This window comes from Vombatus ursinus, unplaced genomic scaffold (genome assembly GCF_900497805.2).
Source record: "Vombatus ursinus unplaced genomic scaffold, bare-nosed wombat genome assembly UNPS02014814.1, whole genome shotgun sequence".
NCBI lineage: Eukaryota > Metazoa > Chordata > Mammalia > Diprotodontia > Vombatidae > Vombatus > Vombatus ursinus.
In genome coordinates, this window is record NW_020954592.1 from 8506129 (window position 1) to 8527291 (window position 21163).

At 37.5% G+C, this 21163-nt stretch overlaps 1 protein-coding gene and 1 non-coding gene across 4 annotated transcripts in view; both read right to left on the reverse strand.

Annotated features, from left to right (window-relative positions):
• The window catches only part of GPM6B (glycoprotein M6B), a 173167-nt gene that overhangs the window by 81710 nt on the left and 70294 nt on the right, over positions 1 to 21163 (reverse strand). The window lies entirely within an intron of this gene.
• Positions 15404 to 15510, reverse strand: LOC114022989. The gene has a single exon (XR_003566729.1). It is a non-coding gene; the product is annotated as a U6 spliceosomal RNA (small nuclear RNA).

The following is a 21163-nucleotide window of genomic DNA, read 5'->3' on the forward strand; positions in this document are numbered from 1 at the left end:
ACTTGCAGTAGTAATGGTAGTACTTGTAGTAGTAATAGTAGTAGTAGTACTAGTAGTAGTAGTAGTAGCAGAAGTTACAGTAGTAGAAGTATCAGTTATACTAGTAGCCGATGTAGCAGCAACAGCAGCAGTAGTAGTAGCAGTTACAGTAATAGTAGTAGTAATTATAGCAGTATTAGTTGTGGCAATAGCATCAGCAGTACTTGTAGTCATTATAGTAGCAGTTATAGTAGTAGCAATACCAGTAGTAGTGATAGTAGTACTACCAGTAGTAGGACTCTCATTTTACAGGGGCATAAAAATCCCAAGATTACACAACTAAGAGAAGGTGAAATTAGGATTTGAACCCAAGTCTTCTGACTGTCAGAGCAATGCTCTTTTCTCATACCATGCTACCTTGTTCACACCATCCCTGCACCATGCTATATTTACATATGTTGGATTTATTAGTCAAAAAGAGAACATGAAATTATTTGCAACATTCATAAACCTCCATTATTCAAAATACACATTAGCTAGTATTTGGACTTTTTTCCAGGCATGATTTCCTTTGCCTTTTGGTCACTACATTGGCCATCATTACTTCCACCAGAGGTAATAGGAGAAACACAAAATTTAATTTTCTTTTAAAAAACAATATTGTAATTTTTTTTGTTTGTATATCATCTTCATTTTCAAATATACCCCTGCCCTTCCCTTAGCCAGAAAGCCATCTCTCCTAACAAATGATTAAAAAAAAAAGAGTTAAAGTAGGTCATCAAAACCAATGAGCACATCACCCACATCTGATAGTGCATGCAATATTCCACATCTGTAGTCATTCTCTCCACAAAAAACAGAATGAGGTACATTTTTGCAATGTTGCAGAGCCTAGCTTTTTCAGTCATAATTACATTCAAGGTTTTTGTTGTTCTTCTGAAACATTTAATTCTGACAACACTATTTTCAACTTATTAGTAAATTTGGTTTAAAATTTAGAGGCAGAAGTTTAAATTTTTAATTAAAAAAAAACGTTTTTGATTGTCCATGAAAGTCACTGGAGCTCCCTATAAAAAAGCAACCAACCATCTTTTATTGCAAAGACAGTGTATTGTTTTGATAACAAGTCATCTATACTCTTCCAAACAAAAACAAAAATGACTCAATCTAAAACAAATGGTTTTCCTACTTTATCCTACTGAAGCCTGCCAGGACTCACTTTCTGCACTAAGACCAATCACGTTTTAAAAGTCCACATTTTAGAGGAAAGCTTCCTGCTTTGATGGGTAGCAGATTTGAAGGTTCTTACATTCTAAGGTTCCAAACTTGGAAAAAGTGATAATTCACTCAGTTTAAAACGCCTACAGGTAACTGCTATCACCAGGAACCACTGTTTGCTATTGCTCCGGTCCTTGCCGAAACACCCACACAATACTGCCAAGGTTTCGGAACCCTGGTTTGAAAATAATGGTTTAAGTTTATTGGTTCAGGCTACAAAGATGTCATTATACCAGAATCTTTACAAGTCTGTGAAGAATTGTATGAGCTGATGCAGAGTGAAATGAGCAGAACCAGGTGAACCAATTATATAGCATTGAAAAAACAAGTAATAGGGGCAGCTAAGTGCCTTTTTGTTACAGCTCATAGAATATCCAAGGCCCTGGAGTCAGGAGGACCTGAGTTCAAATCCGACCTCAGACACTTGACACTTACTAGCTGTGTGACCCTAGGCAAGTCACTTAACCTCAATTGCCTCACAAAAAAAAAAAAGAAAAAAAGAAAAAACAAACAACAAGAAGACTTAACTCTGACCAGTCAGGATTCTGGGTGACTGATGATATGCTACCCACCATGTGACAGGGAAGTGATGGACTCAGTGTACAGAATCAGGGATACATTCTTGGACATGGACAATGAAAGTATTTTGTCTGATGATATATTTGTTAAAAGAAAGGATCTTGTTTTTCTTTTACATTGAGGGTAGGAGGGAGAGAAAACAAATGCTTGTTATAGAAAAATAAAATAAAATGAAGAAAAATAAAACTACTATATGATTATCGATTCACAGAACTAATACCTTTAGGGGTCCATCTGTTTATTCTAACGTTAGAAAATGGGGTCTGAGAATTTGTGTGCAGTTGTACCAAAAGTCAAGAATAAGGGCTGGTGGACTGGAGTTCTCATACTGAAATCATCTGTGCTGCCTTCTCTTAATACTTTTCTTTCTTCTTTTTTACTCAGAGCTCCCATTTTAAACAAGAAAGTACTAAGTGGAAAACTGCTAGATCTAGGAAATTCTCAGTGTGATCATGTATTAGCTCAGAGCTCCTAAAGATTTAGACTGAGCATCTGCTGAGATCAGTGCCAAAATTTACTTGTACAAATACAAGATGTTATTGGGAATAGCTACACACTAAACATCTGAAAGCATGCCACCTGTTGATGATAGAAATGTGTTTTATGCTTCTAAAAAATATGCAATCCATGGTAAATTATCTAGTTCTGACTAGCATCCGGCTTCAGACCAATGCAATTTAAAATCCTTACTTATTAATTTAGGCAGAATGTCCCTTCTCACAGTTTTGTTTCAATATAGTTCAAAAAAATTTTAATCCCAATAAAAGTAGTGATAGAATACAACTTCAAATTGACTCTTCAGCACTAGAGGGGACTAAGTAGCACCAATCAATGGCATCCAACATAGTCATGAATTCATAACTCTGATTTAAAGAAGAAATGGAGCCTGCTAGCCTCATTAGCTTAGCACTGAAGCAATGACTGGTCTCTAATGTCTTTTCTGTCTCTACATATCTGTGATTCCATCTGAAGATCTCTCTTATCCTGTTACCTGGAGCAAAATCTGACTAATAATAGCTTCTAAATTTAGTTCTAATGTCAGTACCTCCAAAAGAACTAATACAAGGGAAACAGAAAATGCCACGTTAAAATTTCAAGAACCAACTTGTCATTTCCTTGCGGGCAGGTACCATGTTGTCCATGCCTTCTATATCCCTACTCCCTATTACACTACTAGGCACATAGTAGGAATTCAATAACGATTTACTGATGGACTGAAACTTCTTTCCTAATTTCAAACAATATTCTAAAATTCATTTTCGTCTACTCTTGAGAATTCCTGAAATTCATTCAGTTCCCTGAAGAACAACAAAGAAAACTCCAGTTTAGAAGCATTTTTATACTTTCTTAGCTATGTATATCGAATACATATATGCTTATAGTACATATATGTGTGTATATATGTCTGTATATTTGTACAATACAGCATTTTGTATAATGATTTATATTATATATATTTGTATATAGTAATTTGTATATTTCTTAATTGCCACAAACATCACATTTTTTTTTCAAGCAAAAGCTGAAAGGCCACAACAAAGATTAGATCTGAAACCAGCCACAATTAAAAGAAAAGAAACCAGCAGACTCTCCTCCACCTTTTGATTTTTTAATTTAATTTTAATTTTTTAACTATTTCAGATTTCATTCTATCCTTTCAGGATTTCTGGTGAAATTTGTTCCACAAAATAAAAGTTCATCAACAATTTGGCAACAGTTAAGAGCTGTCCAATGAAGAGTGATTGATCAGGTTGAAGAGCTCATGCAAAGAAAAGCAACCCAAGCATTACTAAAGTCTGACAAGATAGCACTAGGCTAGACCTTAAATCATGACCTTGGCATAATTAAGCCTTTGGGGGCTTTTGCCAAAGAGCCATTACTTTATAGCCCTGATAGGCCTGCCTGTAAAGTTGAGGGCCTGGGTTAAAGTTCCTTGGATGACTTCCCAACTCTAATGAATTTATTAATTTTAAGTACAGCCCACAAGGGTGGTAAGTGCTGGGCCCCCACAGTATGAGACAGCCTAGTACAGACAACAAGAGGAGCTGGTCTCATAGGGACAGCAACGCACATCCATGAGAACCCACTCGTCTCTGGGCGACCAGCAGATCCACGGGTCTTCATGGGTGACTGAACTCTGCTGTTCTATTCAGCCCTGTTTTCAATGCGTAATAATAAACAGTAGTGCTCTCATAATACAGACTTCTCCATTCTTCCCTCTTTTATCATCATTCATATCTCAGCTATGACATGACTAAAAAGGGCCCTGATGGGAAATGTGCTCCAAATTAGCATATTTCCCCCTCAACACAATGGAGGCTTTTAAGCTGCTGCATTTTAAAAGCAGAGGAGAAAGGGGAGGACAGGAAAGACAGAGCTGCTTTTAGCAACAGTGTCAGAAATTTAATCATTTGACTACCTTAAAGCTTCTTGAATGGATTTTCTTTTTTTCCTGAAACTTCCAATGAGTTCTTATGAGATCTTAAATTTGGCTGTTACTTAATAAATGTTTTCTTTCTCAGTGTTAAAATTATTTTCCTTGACTTTTTTTATTTGTTTGCTTTCAAACCTTTCATGAATTCAGTTTTAGATGGTGACTTTGCTCTTCTTATTGTAAACATTACAATAAATGAATTTATCTTGCTAAATTTGAATTAACTGAAAAGCTTCAGAGGTTACATCTATACCACAGCTTAGCGAATTTTTCATTCTCTGTATTTTAAAACAAGAAAAATACTAAAGACACTGAATGTGGTTTAGCTATCATCCATTATACATCCTTGTCATAGATTACAACTAAAATTTTAAGCCAAAAGAAACATTATGGCAACAGAATTGGACTGGCAAATTGAGTTTTCCTTACACAACTATGCAAGTGCATAGAGAACCAGCCTGAGTCTGGCAGACTTGGGTTCAAGCCTTGCTTTTGAAATATTTAGTTTCAATCCCCTAAACATGTAGAGCCTCCAGGGGATTCTTTGAGATGATAAATCCTGGGATCTGCACTGGCAGACTTTCCTCCCCGGCAATTCTGAGTAAAATCAGAATTCCCAACTAAATCAAACCGAACAAAAATCCAATTGAATCAACATATACACAGGAAACATAGGAGTCCTCTACCAAACATTGCTGCTTAATTAAAAATGTTAGAGAAACCCTCCCTCTTCCTCCGTATTTTCCATGAGGCACAATAGACCACTTACAAATGATTATTAGATTAAAAAGTACAAGGAACAGCAAGAAGACTGTTTTAGCAGGAAAGATAGGTTGGGATCAAGTTGTGATGGTTTTTAGAAAAGCCAACCAGAGTTTATATTTGATGTTCATGATAATAAAAGTCACAGGAGTTTAATGAATAACTAACAGTCAGACCTTCACTATAGGAAAATAATTTTGGCAGTTATATGAAAGATGAATTGAAATAGGGGAAAGACTGTGGTCAGGGAGACCAATTAGGAGGCTGTTCTGATAGCCCAGGCAAGAAGTGAAGAAGGTCTGAAGTAGGATATTGGCTATGCGAGGAGAAAGACGGTGATACATGGTAGAGATGTTCTAGAGGTAGAAATAGCAATATATGGCAGGCTGATTTGATCTGAAGGACTAATGACACTCAAATTGAGGATGACAGTCAAATTGTCAGTTTGAGTGACCAGGAGGATGGTGAGATGTTTGAAAGAACCAGGAGTCATCCTAAATTTGGGCTAAGTTTGAGATACCTACAGGATATCCAATTTGAAAAGTCCAACAGAAATTTGGAGGTTTACAACAGGAGCTCAGAAGGACTAGGGTTGGATGGTCATTTGTGCAGCTCTGGAAGTCATTTGTACAAAAATGATAATTAAAACCATGGGAGCTGATGAGTTACCTACGAAAGTGCACGGAGGTCCCAGGACAGACAGTTAGGGTCTTAATATAGATGATGAAACAATGAAAGAGATTAAGGACTGGTTAGACAGGAAGCAGAATTGAGAAAGAACTCTATTACAAAAAGCCAGAGAGGAGAGATTATCCAGTAGCAGGAGAAGGTAGTCAACCATGTCCAAAACTGCAGAGAAGTGGAGAAGAATAAGGACTGGGAAAATACCATAAGATTTGACAATTATGCTAAAAGCTCATTGGTAACATTGGACAGTGACATTTCAGTTGAATGATGTAGTCAGAAGCCATTTTACTAAGGGAGGAGAAAAGAATACATCAACATGGACGGCTTTTACCAGGAGTTTAACTGTGAAATGAAATAGAGATAAAGGTAGATAGCTTGAAGGGATTTTTTTTAAAGGATAGGAATGATTTGGCATGTTCTTTTTTGGCACAGGGAAAGGTTCAGTAAGTAGAAAGAATAGGGAGATTAGAAAGAAAGGGAATGATTATTGTGGTGGGAGCAATCTGCTGGAAAAGGTGGGAGCGGATAGGATCAAGGCTACATGTACAGATGTTGGTCATCGTAAGGATAAGGTTCATCTCTTTATCAGTTACTGGGGAAAAAAAGGAGGAAAGAAGGGATAATGTCAAGAGGATTGCAGATGTAGAAGAGAGAAGAGCGCACTCATGGTGGAAAAAGTAGATGGCAGTCAGGAGTCAAAAAGCTCTTGACAAGCTAGAGCTGAACCTAATAAGACGAAATTCAACAGCACTAAATGTAAAGTCTTCCACTTGGGTCCAAAAATCAACTTCATAAGTATAAGATGAGGGAGGCATGGTTAGACAGTAATGTGTCTGAAAAAGAAATGGGGGGCAAGGTGGTGTTTAGTGGACTGCAAGCTCATTATGAATCAGTAGTTTGATGTGGCAGCCAAAACATTAATGCAAATTTGACCTGCTTTAGGAGAGGCATAACTTCAAGGAATAAAAAGGAAATAGAACTTATGTTCTCTGCCCTTATTAGGCCACATGTGAAGAATTCTGTAGAATTCTGGGCACTATTACTTAAGAAGGACGTTGATAATCTGTAGAGTGTAGGGGCAGCTAGTGGATAGAGTGCCAGGCTTGGACCCATCTTCCTGAGTTCAAATCGGGCCTCAGACATTTACTAGCTGTATGATCGTGGGCAAGTCACTTAACCCTGTATGCCTCAGCTTCTTCATCTATAAAATAAGCTGGGGAAAGAAATGGCAGACACTCCAATATCTTTGCCAAGAAAACCCCAAATGGAGTCATGAAGAATTGGACATGACTTAACAACAACAGAGTGTCCAGAGGAGTGAAACCAGAATGAAGAAGGGCCTTAAGTTTATATGAAGACTGGTTGAAGGAACTGAGGATGATTAGCCCAGAGAAGAGAAGACTCAGGGAGAACGTTAAAGCTGTTTCCAAATATTTGAAAGGAGGACTGTCATGTAGAAGATATATTAGATATACTTGGCCCTGGTAAGTGATGGACAGACCAATAGTACAGGTGAGAAGTGATGAGGGCCTAATTAGTATGGTGGCTATGTGAGTGGAGAAGAGTCAATGAATGCGAGAGATGTGGATCAAAATGACAATTTGACAACCAAATGGATTGGAGAGTAAGGAGCTGAGGATTCCACTGAGAGCAACGTGAATTATATGTGAATTGGCATGACTAGAAGGACAGCAGAGCCAGAAGAACATAATAAAGAACTCTGAAGGGTGAATATATTATCATCTATTATATTTTTGTGTTTTTCTTCTGAGAAGAGGTTGGAAGCCACTTTTAGGCTAGATCCCCTGACTTTAGATAGCATGTAAAGCAAAGGCCACATACTAAGCATATTGGGCTATCTAGTTTCCCCATTGGGAGGTTCATGATAGATTGTAGGTGATTAGGTGCAGTAAGGAGGAAGTGGTGGGGAGGAGACTAGAATTAGGCTCATTTTAACAGCAGCAAGCAGTGACAGCTGACAGCCAGGAAGGTAATGGAGAACCAGCTAGAATCACAGTAATTCAGGGCCATTTACTGTAAAGACAGGCATAATAACCCACCGGGGGCATCACTATTTGCACAATGGTAACTAATGTTCATCAAGGAGAGGTTAGTTGCTATTCGTCGGACTTGGCTTACCTTACCTGAAGTCTTTCTCTGGTGTCTCACACTGGCACAAAAATGACTGTGGATTCTTAGACTCATCATTACAGATTGAGAAATCAGAGACTTCAGAAGTCATCTGTTCAAGCCCCCTCATTATAGCAATGAGGAAACTGAGGTCTATCACACAGATAGCGAGGAACAAATCTCAGAATGAATACAGGTCTTCCATCTCCAAATGTCCTATCTACTCACTCTCCTCTTGTCTCAATTCCAATGACTGTTTAGTCCCCAATTCAAATATCATTTCTTTCTAAGAGAGCAAGCCTTACTTAGTAACACAGCCAATGCCAATCTTTCTTTACCCTGAATTGTATTCATTATCTACCTTACATAGTTTAGTACTGTAGTACATACTGCCTTGTTGTTGAATGTTTTATATGTTTAAGGCTAAACAGTACAAAATGCTTCAATTAGGGACCATATATCTTAATTTAGATAATCAATTAAGTGCACTTATTAATGACCTATTATATATGGGACAGGACCTGTGTTAGATTCAAGAGATACAAAGACAAAAGCAAAACAGGTGCCAACATCAAGGAGCTTATATTCTATTGGGGAAGAATTTCTTTATATCTCCCCATTGTATCTAGCCTAGCACTTTCTGTATTACTTAGTGTCTATTGAATGTTATTAATTTTTTTTAAAAAGTTAAATTTTAAATTTTTTGTGAGGTAAAAATGTGGAGATAGATCATATAATTCTATTTCCTATTTTGAAAAAAATTGATAGGCAGTCTTCCCTTGTTAGAAAGGGGAAAATTTTGCAAAGTGGTATGTATCATTAAGTTCCAAATCTGATCATTTAAATAGCTCTAGTTTAACGTGTGACTGCTGTTTATTGTTATCATTCTCCAACTATGGTTTATGGACCATAGGCTTGAAATGACCTTGCTGCTGGTGGACAGAAGGCATACCCAGCTGTCAGTGATTCCTTTTCCCCCCTCTCATTTAAAGAACAAATATTTCCATGGTCCAAAAAAATCCCATTCTATGCATTAGGAGAGCAGTAGTGGCAATTAGGGATGCCACTCTTATGGGTCTTCATGTGAACAGATTTTTCAGTAGGAAATTACCTCTAATTTATAAAGACATACCTTATTAGCTTTGTTAATTATAAAATTTAGTACAGCAATAACCCATTTGTATGGATTTTTTTAAACAGATATGGCCACATGGGCAATTTAAAATGCCTGTGAGAAGACTCTGGCCAATTAAAACAGGCTTTTAAAACATGGATTTCCATTCTGTCCTGTACACCTCTACAAATATACGGAATACCTGTCAAATTTCCTGTATAACAATCTTAGTACAGGAGAGTTCCATCTGGTTGCCTTAAGATACCATTAAAGTATTTCCTGGCATTCTAATGATTGGTCTGGCACAGACTTTTTCTATTACCAAATAGGAAGCCCCCATTACTACTTCTTACAAAGAGTCAACTTGTTTTCTGAAATGTTTTCCAGTCTTTTCCTGATTTGACCAGTCTCTGATTATCTTTCTCTCCTACCAGTCTTCCTAGTAGACTGTTAAGATTTAGAAATGGGAGGGACTTTAAAGATTATCTAGTCTAAAATACTCATTTTATAGATTGGGAGACTGAGGCTCATAGAGATTAAATGACTTACATATACTCAGTGGCAAAACAGAGACTAAACCTATGACTCCTACTCATCATTTGTTAAAATCACACTTCATCTATTCTTATTCTGTAATAGAACTGGTTTCCTACCCTCCTTCAGGTGATCATAATTCCTTTCATACTGGAAGCTTAGGCACTTATAAACTTCTTTCCAACTTTTGAAGTATTCATTTAGGGCAGACTTACAGTTTCTACTTTTATGGGTAATAATCTTCTTATGGCAGAACCTTTCCATTAAAAATAGGACTTAAGTGTACATGAGAGGCTGTACCTTATACTCTACCTAGAAGCAAATTACTCATGAATAATTCTCTCCACCAATGCAATCTTTGTTTAGCATAACATATTAATAAAAGTTATTCAGATACGGAGTAATGGATAAATGCAGGGCCTGGAGTCAGGAAGACCTGAGTTTAAATCCAATTTCTGACAGCTGTGTGACCCTAGGCAAGTCACTTAACCTGTCTGCCTCAGTTTCCTCACCTGTAAAATGGAGATAATATTACTTACCTCCCAGAGTTGTTCTAAGGATGATATGAGATAATATTTGAAAAGCGCAGTGCCCAGCAAAGAGTAGGGCCTTAATGTTTTTTTCCCCTTCCTTCCTTTCCTGATTAAGTCATTCAAAATTGTTTAACACTATGTTTAGAACACACTTCAGCCTTTCTAAGGTCTTTACCTCAGAAAGATATTTCTAATTGTAAATGTATAATATTCAGTTATAAGGGGAAAATATAATGTACTACTTCCCTTGCCTTTTTATTTCTTAACAAGTACTACTTTCAGCTTCTCACAGATGCTGAACATTAACATCTGGTGCTTCTGAATTTTTCTCTCAACTTAGACTTTCCAAGTAAGTTCCCTGCCAGGTCACAAAGGGGCACTGTTTACTCAAAGGTGCTTGGTTCTTGCTGAGCTACTTTGCCCTAGGGTTCCATGGAGAAATGGCTGGTGAGCTGGCCTGGAATCAGTCAGGGAATTCTGTTTAAATCCTGCTCCTGATACTTCTTACGTGAGCATGAACAAGGCACAGCCTCTCTGACCATTTATTTATTCATTTGTATGATGGAGATAATAAATAGGCTACAATACCTGTTTCCAAGAGTGGTTGTTCTCAAATTGAATGAAGTGCCTCAAAAGCCTTACAGTGTTACATAAATTCATCTATTACTACTATTACTTTCTCAGTCTTCATTCATTAGATTATAGAAGGTAGCACTGGAAGAGAGACCTAGAGATGATCTAGTCCAGGGATTCTTAACCTGGGGTACACAGACCCTCAAGTGGTACACAGATAGAATTCAGGAGGATTGTGAACTTGGACTGGATAAATACAACTTTATTTTTGCCAACATCTAACTGAAATTTAGCATTTTCTTGAATTAATTGAAAATGCTATTCTGAGATGGGGTTCTTAGGTTTCACCAGATTGGAAATAAGGGTCTAAGACACACAAAAGGGATAACAATCTCAAATCTATTCCAAGTCTCTTATTTGTCAGATGAAAAAACTGATGCCAGAATGGTGAAGTGTTATCACTCTGAAGGTTATCCTTATAGCCAGAAGCCTTTTGGTGCTCAAATAAGCTCTTATTTCTAATCAATTCCAGTTTTTTATGGTAACTTGGACTTTTTGAGATGCTGCTATTTACATCAATTATTCTTACTTGAAAGCTTGTTGTTTTGTTACACATCTATATTCTTGGAACTCTTAGATGAATATTTCCCAGGCTCTTTTTGAGCAAAAAAAAAAAGTTTTCAATGGACTACTTGAAACCAGAAATATGCTAGCTTATATTTTTCTTTGTATTTTGGCAGCGGAAATTAACAAAGTGAGATCTAACTTATAGAGAAAATTACTAGAGGAAGTCAGAGGTTTTCATCCTCTCTCCACTACTTTTTCTTTTCTTTTTTTTCCCTGCCAGCTTCTCTTGTTTTCTACCTTCCAAAGAGCCAGAGTCAAAGGATCACCATGAAAGGTGAATACTATCAGAGCAAACTCAATATAGTCTCTTGCATGTATGAGGAAGGTGAATTATTACTCTGTATGCCACCACAAACAACAATAATAATAGTTAGCATTGAGACAACTCTTAATGGTCTTATAAAAGTAGATGGGTCTTGTTTTTCAGGCTAGGATGTACATGTATACAGTTTCTTCCCAGCATCATTTATTCATATTTTGATGCATAAACATAATATTAAACTAATGTTCACAATGTCTTACTATTTTAAAGAAGCTACTTAGACTCATAGCCTGTTAGAACTCAGAGGGATCTTGGAAATACAGCCTAAGCCTCTCAATTTATATATGTGGAAACTGAGGCCCAGAGACATTGAAAGAGTTGTCTAAGGTCACAGCCAACTAATGGTTGATATGAGACTATCATCAAATTCTCCAAACTTCTAGGTTAATGCTCTTTTCACTGACGGGCATGAACCGTTTTTTTGTTTTTTTTTTTTTTTAAGCTCTCCTTGTGTATAGAGCAAAAGTCAACACAGAGGGAAGACACAAAGTTTAGATGGGTCACAGCTCCCACACTTAGAGAAGGTACAGTCTGCTAGGGAGATGATAAATTACAGATAATAATAACTGATAACAGAAAAAATATTTGAGAGTTTGAGGAGAAAGATTTTAAGTGACTTTGGGGCGCCCAGGGTGGGCTTCTGAGAGGTGGTGGCATTTGAGTTGGACATTAGAGGATAGTCTGGAATTCAATATCTGAAGAAAGGGAGAGAGGGCATTCTAGACAAAAGAAGTATGGACAAAGGCAGTGGACACACTGTTTTCAGGAGACAGGAGATAATTCAGTTACTTAGGAACATAGGTGCAGAGAAAGAGAATAATATGACATAGGACTAGAAAGTTATGATGGCACTGCACGACCTAGAGCTTTGAATGCCTGGTAGAAAAGTTTGAACCTTACTGCATTGTGATCTGGCAAGAAACTTTTGAAAGAATGCAGACAGGATCAAAAATGCATGCTATTGAGTAATGTAAAACCTTAGTTCCAAAACTTTTTATTTTACATTGCTCAAAATGTATAATTTTTATGACAAGAATATGTGACTTTCTAGGCAGAAAACAAAATTAAATTGCAATGTTTCATTTATTTTTTTTTATGTATCCAAAGCAAAGTCATTCATAGAACTTACTCAGATTAAAATTTGGTACTTACTTTTGAGCTCTTCTAAACTCTACTACACCTTTGAAGAAATCTACAGATGTCTTTTCCAAATGAATATTTTACTTGTCAGTGATATGCATTTGTATGTACCTCTAAATTCTATATTCTGACAAAATTCTTTATCTCACTCACATTTTCATCTGATTTGAATACACACACCAGGAACCTATTTCACCTCTGCCTTTTTGTTATAGCTCATAGAATATCCAAGTCTCTATGGAAAATGATATTGTAGCTAATGCTATGACAACTTAAACTGAAAGTACGTAAAAGCTGCTAAGTTAAAAATATTTACAATATATCAAAATGAAATGAGTAATTCCCAAGGTGAGACTTCATGATGAAGACAAAAAAAAAATATTCCAAGCTACAGTTTTAATCACGGCTTGTTACTAATTTTTCTTATAAAAGTAATTTTATTAATTTGCTGTTGTTGTTCAAGCCATTTTCAGTTGTATCCAACTCTCTATGACCCCATTTTCTTGAAAAAGATACTGGAGTGGTTTGCCATTTCCTTCTCCAGCTCATTTTACAGATGAGGAAGTTGAGGCAAACCCTTGCCCAAGGTCATACTGCTAGTAAGTGTCTGAGCCTGGATTTGAGCTCAGGTCCTTCTGACTAAACCACTGAGCCACTTAGCTGCCCTAGGCATCAATGATAGGGAACCCATTATTCTCCAAGGCAGTGACAATTTCCTCCCTCACCCCCATAACTTCCCTCCAAAAATACTCCTTGAAACAGTAGACCTCAGCACAGGGGGCTGAAAATGAACATTTGGGTAATGGCAGTTTGTTAGAAAATAAATTTTAGTAATATTATTGAAGTTCACTCTAGTAGCTCTAGGATAATTAATAACAACAGTAACATATTTAGTGAGCCATGTTTACCCTACATTATCTCATGACCTTCAAAATGACCATATGAGAGAGATGGTGTGTTAGTAACACTGTTTTACAGATGAAGAAACAGAGAACTGAAGTTCATTGACTTTTCCAAGTCCATACAATGATGCAATCAGGAGGTAGTTCAGCGCCATTTCCACCACACCATGCTGTCTCTCATCTAAACAGCCTAATACTCATTGATAACAAAAATACGACTACTCCTATGTATGCACATCAATGGACCAGTGATGAGAGTGTGCATGCCCTCCTCCATGGTAGAATATAACTCATGTATACACACTCTTATCTGGTGGATTCATCTAGAGAATGAACCCAATAGGACCTTCCTCTGGTCCTATTAGTTTTCATGAACACTGGTGTTATCTCTCATGGTATTAATATTTCATGAGCACTTGAGATGCTCATCTGTTTACACACCCTAGTAGTGGAGGCAGAACAACATAGTGGATAGAGCATTGTCCTGAGAGTCAGGAAGACCTGGGTTCAAATCCTGTTTCAGGCACTTATTGGATACAGGAACTTGGGCTAATCACTTAACCCCTATGGGCCTCAGATTCCTTATCAGTAAAATGAGATTGTGGGACTGGAAAGCCCATATCCTCCAGCTCTGAATCTATGATCCTGCCATCTCTCACACTCTCTCTATGATCAATCCAGGAAAAACATTTATATAGCACTTTGTAATTTCTGAAGACCTTCCACAGACATTTCACTTGAGCAAGAAACCAAGATACAGTCATACTGGTGTGGAGCAGAGGAAATTAATTGTGACAGTTAGAAAAATATCAAATATTTACCATATACTGATGTTACTAGGGCCAAAGAGTTCTCTGGAAGACAAAAATCACTACACTAATTAATTTAATCAAGTACAAAAATGTCAGTTCTCTCCACCTCCTCTGTGATAGTAGCAGGAAACGTAAAGTTTAATCATTCAAAAATGTTTACAGAATCTCAGTTTTAATGGTTACATGAAGTAAACATTAGTTTTCTCCTCCACTGAATTGACCAAACTAGTTATTTAGTGTTGTGGAGATGCACACAAAGCCATTAGAGAATTATTGTCTTTTTAACCAGTTGTTTAGGTATTATACAGTAAACCTTAGCTGAATATAGTTTGGCTTAATCAATCAATCATTAAACATTTATTAAGCATCTACTATGTGCCAGTCACAGTGCTAAGCACTGAGAATACAAAAAGAGGGTAAAGACAGGTCCTGCCCTCCAGGAGCTTATAATCTAATGGGATGGCTTAATAGACATTTCATGCCTTCTATAACAGTCCTGAGAAGTACACATTTCCCTTCTTCCTGGTAATAAATGACATTAAATTTTAACTTTACTGTAGTTTTTTAAGTGAATTAGACATGATGGTACCTTAACTCAAACACAGAATATGAAATAGATAGTTCATCAAGCATCACTACTTGGAGGAGGGCATTATAGGATGTCCCAAAAGTTGTTTTTTTTTTCATCCAAAGACAAGGCTTATCCAGTCATGCATTATCAAATCCACCTCATAGCCAGACTCAGGAATAGCCAGGTGGGTAACATTCCTTTTCAAAGGAACATGAGTAAGTAAGCCTCAGGGAACCAAAAAGCAACTGCAGTTTTCCCCAATTCCCTAGCGCCAAGAGAATTGACAGAATTGGGCATAAACTTCTGGATAAGGACTTCCCACCAGTAGTGTCACATTCTCTGAGTAGCCTGTGGAATTTCTCTCAGATGGTAGATTATTGATTATCGATGGATTATTATGATCCATCAGGCAACTCAAAATAAAATAAAAATATGGAATGCTTCACAAATTTGCGTGTCATCCTTGTGCAGGGGCCATGCTAATCTTCTTTGTATCACCCCAATTTTAGTATATGTGCTGCGGAAGCAAGCACCCAAAAGTTTTAATAGATTAAAATTATGTTAAGACTTTGAGGACCCCCTGTATGAAGATTGGGAAAGGCTCTGCTCCAGAAGGTTGGCATGTGTTCGGATTTTAAAAACAGAGAGACATACAATTATAATACACAGATGCGCTCTGTGAAGGGGCTATTGCAGAGGGTTAAGGTGACATGGATGTAACTAGAGGAGGAATAGGCATATAATATGCTGGGGTGGGATGGTATAGGTTTGCTAGAGGAGGAAAACTAGAAAAAAAAGAATGACTAAAGAAAGTAGGATGAACCCAGTGGGGGAAAAAAACAATAAAATTGGATGAAGGTGGTATGGGTATGAATGTGTGGTTCTAAGTTAATTAACAACAACACAGAGCCAATCACCCCAAGGCAGTTAGAAAGACTAACACTTCTTTGCCAAAAAGAAGAAAGAGGACAACAGACAGGTCAAAATCATACAGAAATATTTTTTGGAATAAATAGATACAATTTTACCGAGCAATAGTAAAGTCTGATAACTGGTACATGTTGTTGGATTTGTCCAGTGTAACAGTATGTGCTTTACCTCCAGATGGAGTCTATTGAATTGCAAAGATCCAAGGATATAATTGAAAGACTCTCCATGGGCAACATCCTCGTGAACTCAGTCAAAGGCATGGTGTCATGAAGCATCAGACAAACATCTAAATCAGGTGGATGTTTGCAGAAATGGATTGTGATATCAGATTGGTGTCATCAGGTCATTGCCACAAGAAATAACATGAAGGATATCCATTAGGAGTCCAGATTTAATGATCAATGTATATTATGCAAGGAAATTAATGGAAATTGTGCAACACAACATTGCAGTCTGAAAACATTTAGAGACATTGAATACTTAGCAACACATGACCTTGTTCCTATCTTTCGTGAACTGACATCCTCAAGTCCTGTAGATTTTACCTTCATAACATCTTTCATACACGCCCCCTTCTCTCTTTGGGCAGAAAGGTCAAGCAGTGGATAGAACACTGGGCATGGAAAGTTAGAGAGATCTGAGTAAAATCCAGCCTAAGGCACTTACTAGCTGTGTGACCCTGGGCAAGTTCCTTAACCGCTCTCTGCCTCAGTTTCCTCAATTGTAAAATGAGGATAATAATAGCAATTACCTCTCCAGGTTTTTGTGAGAATCAAGTAAGATTAATTTATAAAGCACTTAGCCCAGTTCCTGGCACATAGTGAGCACTTAATAAATGATTGTTTTCATGCTTCTTCTGACATAGCTACCTCCATGGTACAAGCGCTCTTTATCTCATTTCTGGACTATCACAAAAACCTGTTAGTTGGTATACTCACCACAAATCTAGACCATCCTCCACTCAGCCACCAAAAAGATGTTCCTAAAGTACAGGTCTGATACCCTACACAGTAAACTCCAGTGGTGCCCTATTGCCTCTGGGATCAAATATAAAATCCTCTGGAATTTAAAACTCTTCATAACCTGCCCTCTACCTTTCCAGCATTCTTATACCTGATGCCTCTTTGCACAAGACACTCCATTTCCTGACTCCAGGAATTTTCAATGATGGCTGTCTCCCATGCCTGGAATTCTCTCTCTCCTTCTCTCTACCTCCTGGCTTCCAGCGAAAATCTCACCTTCTATAAGAAGACTTTCTCCATTCCCTTCAATTCTAATCCTGCTGTTGATTATTTCCAATATCCTGTCTATAATTTGTTTATATGTAGTGGTTTGCTTTTTGTCTCCCCCATTTGACTTGAGGGCAGGGACTGTCTTTTGCCTTTCTTTATATTCCCAACACTTAGCACAATATAAGTAACATGGTAGGTCTTTAATAAATGTTTATTGACTGACTGACAACAGATGTTCATGATAGAAATATAGCCCTCCAAATATCCTGGAGAACTCAACCAATAAACTATACTAGAATTGAGTGATTATCACAGACCAACGCACACCAACGGACCATGGGTTCACAACTACCAAAATATAACATCAATCCATCAAAGCTAAAGAACAATATTTTGAATATATGTCACTATACCAAATACTCAACCTCCAAGCTACAGGCAATAAAACACTTTGAAATATAAAGAAATATCAGAGAAGATTAAGATTATGTGGGGAACAGGATAAGATGGTATGAAGGGAGGGCCAAAAGATTTTACAAAGATTTTCCAGATTGTGGGGGCACCCAACCCTTAATCCCCATGATGTAGAAGGGAGTACTATACTAATAAAATCATGGTCTGGACAAAACAAAAATAGGCATAATGCTTCTTTGTTTTGTTTGTTTGTTTGTTGGTTTGTTTTTAGGCAATTGGGGTTAAGTGACTTGCCCAGGGTCACACAGCTAGTAAGTGTCAAGTGTTTGGTCTGAGGCCGGATTTGAACTCAGGTCCTCCTGACTTCAGGGCCGGTGCTGTATCCACTGCGCCACCTAGCTGCCCCCGTAATGCTTCTTGTGAGGAAGAAATGAAATGTATATAAACTACCTTTTAAACCCTATATGCCATATATAAGCCATTCTTATTAATGTAATTATGACATTTATTTTACACTAAAATAATCGCATAGCAAGATGTTAATATCTAGCCAGTATGAATCACACGGCATTTGCCATTAAAAAGGTCACTTTATCACTCGAAGAAAGAGGAAAAGGAGAATTAACATCAATAAGTTATATTGCTCAGTGACTGCAGAATTGATGGCTTACTTCCGTCACCTATAGCTGAGCTGATTACAACCTACATAACCTACTGAGTAAAAACCACCATATTTTTACAACATCCACAGAAGAAAAGACTAACAGAATATTACCGCAGGGCAAGAAGAGAACGTAAAGAATTCAGAAACATGGAATGCCTTTCTTTGCAGCCCCAGCATCTGGCACAAAGCTTGTTGTTGTTGTTGCTGCTGTTATTGTTGTTGAGTTCCGTCTGACTCTTTGTGACCCCATGAACCTTAGCTGTCCGTTGGGTTTTTTTTTGGCAAAGACAGTAGAGTGGTTTACTATTTTCTTCCCCAGTGGATCCTTTTCTCAGGCAATCAGAGGTTAAGTGACTTGCCCAGTCAGGGTCACACAGCTAGGAAGTATCTGAGGCTAGATTTGAACTCAGATCTTCCCAACTCCAGGCCCAGTGCTCTATCCACTGAGGCGCTAGTTGCCTTTATGTCATCAATGCTTGGAACAAAGTAAGGGCTTAAGAAATGCTTGTTGATTGATTGATTGATTGAAATAAGAAGAACCAAGAAAAGTGATGTACAGAAACAGAAAACAGAAAAAAACAAACCGAACACTATGTAATTATAAAGACCAAGGTTGGCCAGGGGGAAGAGTTGAGAAAATGTACTTCCTTCTCTGTTTTGCCAAGGTAGGAGACTATCACTGTACAATATTGCACATCAGAGGTGAGCATAGAACGAGGGCTGGGTATGTACTGACCTCTTTGGTATATGCATACTATGCATCACTTAATTATTTCCAGGGCCACAAGCATCGCTCGTTATCATTGGGTCCACATAAGATACAACAGAAGAGATGGCTGGGGCAGCTAGGTGGCACAGTGGATAGAGCACCAGCCCTGGATTCAGAAGGACCTGAGTTCAAATCCGGCCTCAGACACATAACACTTACTAGCTGTGTGACCCTGGGAAGGTCACTTAACCCCATTGCCTAGTCAAAAAAAAAAAAAGAAAAAAGAAGAAGAAAGAAGAAGAAGAAGAAGAAGAAGAAGAGATGGCTGCTGCATTCAGAGCTATGAAAAATAAAGCTACTACACGAATGCAGCAGGTTGCGTGCTAAACCCTTGCAGTCCTTTCTAATAACTCACCAGAAGCAGAGCAAGATATTATTGTTGACTGATGTACACACCTACATTAGCAAGATGGCTTTCTGAGGATCATATCTAATGTTATAAGAAGTAGAAAAAAAAACCAGAAGAAAATAGTTCCCAAAATCTAGATAATTTTATTGAGATACATTTTAATATCATGGGGTAAAATGTTTCTACCTAAACCAATAGACTAAATTGAAATTTCATGGTCTCTTGCTAGAAAATATATTATTATTAGCTTAAACATTAGACATTCTAGCTTGTGTGTTTTGACTAATCAATTGTCATGAATTATTTTATAATGTCCCAAAACCAGAAATGGAACACACCAGTCAGAGCTGCAGAAATGTGTTCTTCACATTGCAAAAGCATTCCCTCACAAAATTACTATTTTTTCTATCTTCAAAACACACACACACACACACACTTTTTTTTTTAACTTGGCAGAATTAAGGAGTCCAAAATCAGCCAAGGGACCAATACACATTGTATGTATTTTCTTGAAAAGAAAAGGTTACAGGGATGGGGAACCTGTGACCTCGAAGCCACATGTGGCCCTCTAGGTCCTCAAGTGTGGCCCTTTTAACTGAATCCAAACTTTACAAAAGAAATCCCCTTAATAAAAGGAAGGACCTAGAAGGCCACACGTATACTCCAGGCCACAGGTTCCCCAACCCTGTAGGCCATTCAGTGAGAAAAAAAAACATTAAACTTATTTTTTTCTTAGTTAGGATTGAGATTTTAAAATGTTCATTTGATTGATCGGGTGATGTGAAGTGTCTCAGACTAGCATATTTTCTCAAATGGCTCTCAGGAGTATCATCAAGTAACAAATGAGGTGCTGAGGTTACAAGTGAAAAATACTGAGACAATCTGCCCTCAAGGAGAAAACGTTCTAATGGGGAAGATTATATACTGAAAGGAATGTCAGTCAGGAAAAGAAAAATTCTTGTGTTGGCAGCTACAAGGATGGTAAATGGAGCTACAGAGCAGCAGATTGTGTTTTGAGGAGAATTATCTTTTACTGTTTTCTTAAAAAAACCAAAAACAACATTGTCATTTCTTCCTTCGTAACCATCAGTCTAAACTCATCCCAGGGTTTGAAAGAACTCTAAGACAACTCGAATCCTCCAACCTTCCGATAGCATCACATTTAAACTATCTCAGTCAGATGCAAATCTATTTAAATTTTAAAAGACCTCCAGAGAAAGATTTTGCAACCATCTTTGGTAACACACACACGCGTAAGAAATCTTCACTGTTGGGATGTTCTTTATAGCTAACTCATATTCCTCCTCTTTCTGTTTCTTCACAGAAAGTTAACAGTTCACCATTATTCTTTGATTCTGAGCTTTTCCTTTTCCTAAAGATTACTAAAATTATTTCTCAGTCTTTCCTTCAAGCTAAATATTTCCAGTTTTTTTAACCTCACATCATTCCATGTCCAAACCATTGCATCAATTCTCTGAACATTCTCTAAATTTTCCACATGCTTCTTTAGACAGCAGGACCCCATTCCAACCCCAGGATTTTAGTTTGGACCAAATACATAATGGGAGTTGGAAAAGAACTGTACACCAAAGGAGGCCACATTTTCCTAAGTGCCAGGAGCAAGTTTATCATCTCTGTAGTTGGCTCCATATATTACAGAAAACAACCTAAACCCTGACAATCTTGGGTGATGAGTATCTGTTATCATAAAGCCTTATTGTACCCATTCTTGCTATTCTAGAAATGATAGTTGGGGTGAAACAAGAGAAGCAAAGAAGGGTCACAACTTACAAATGTCTTATAGAGAGCATGGAAATAATCAGTTTGC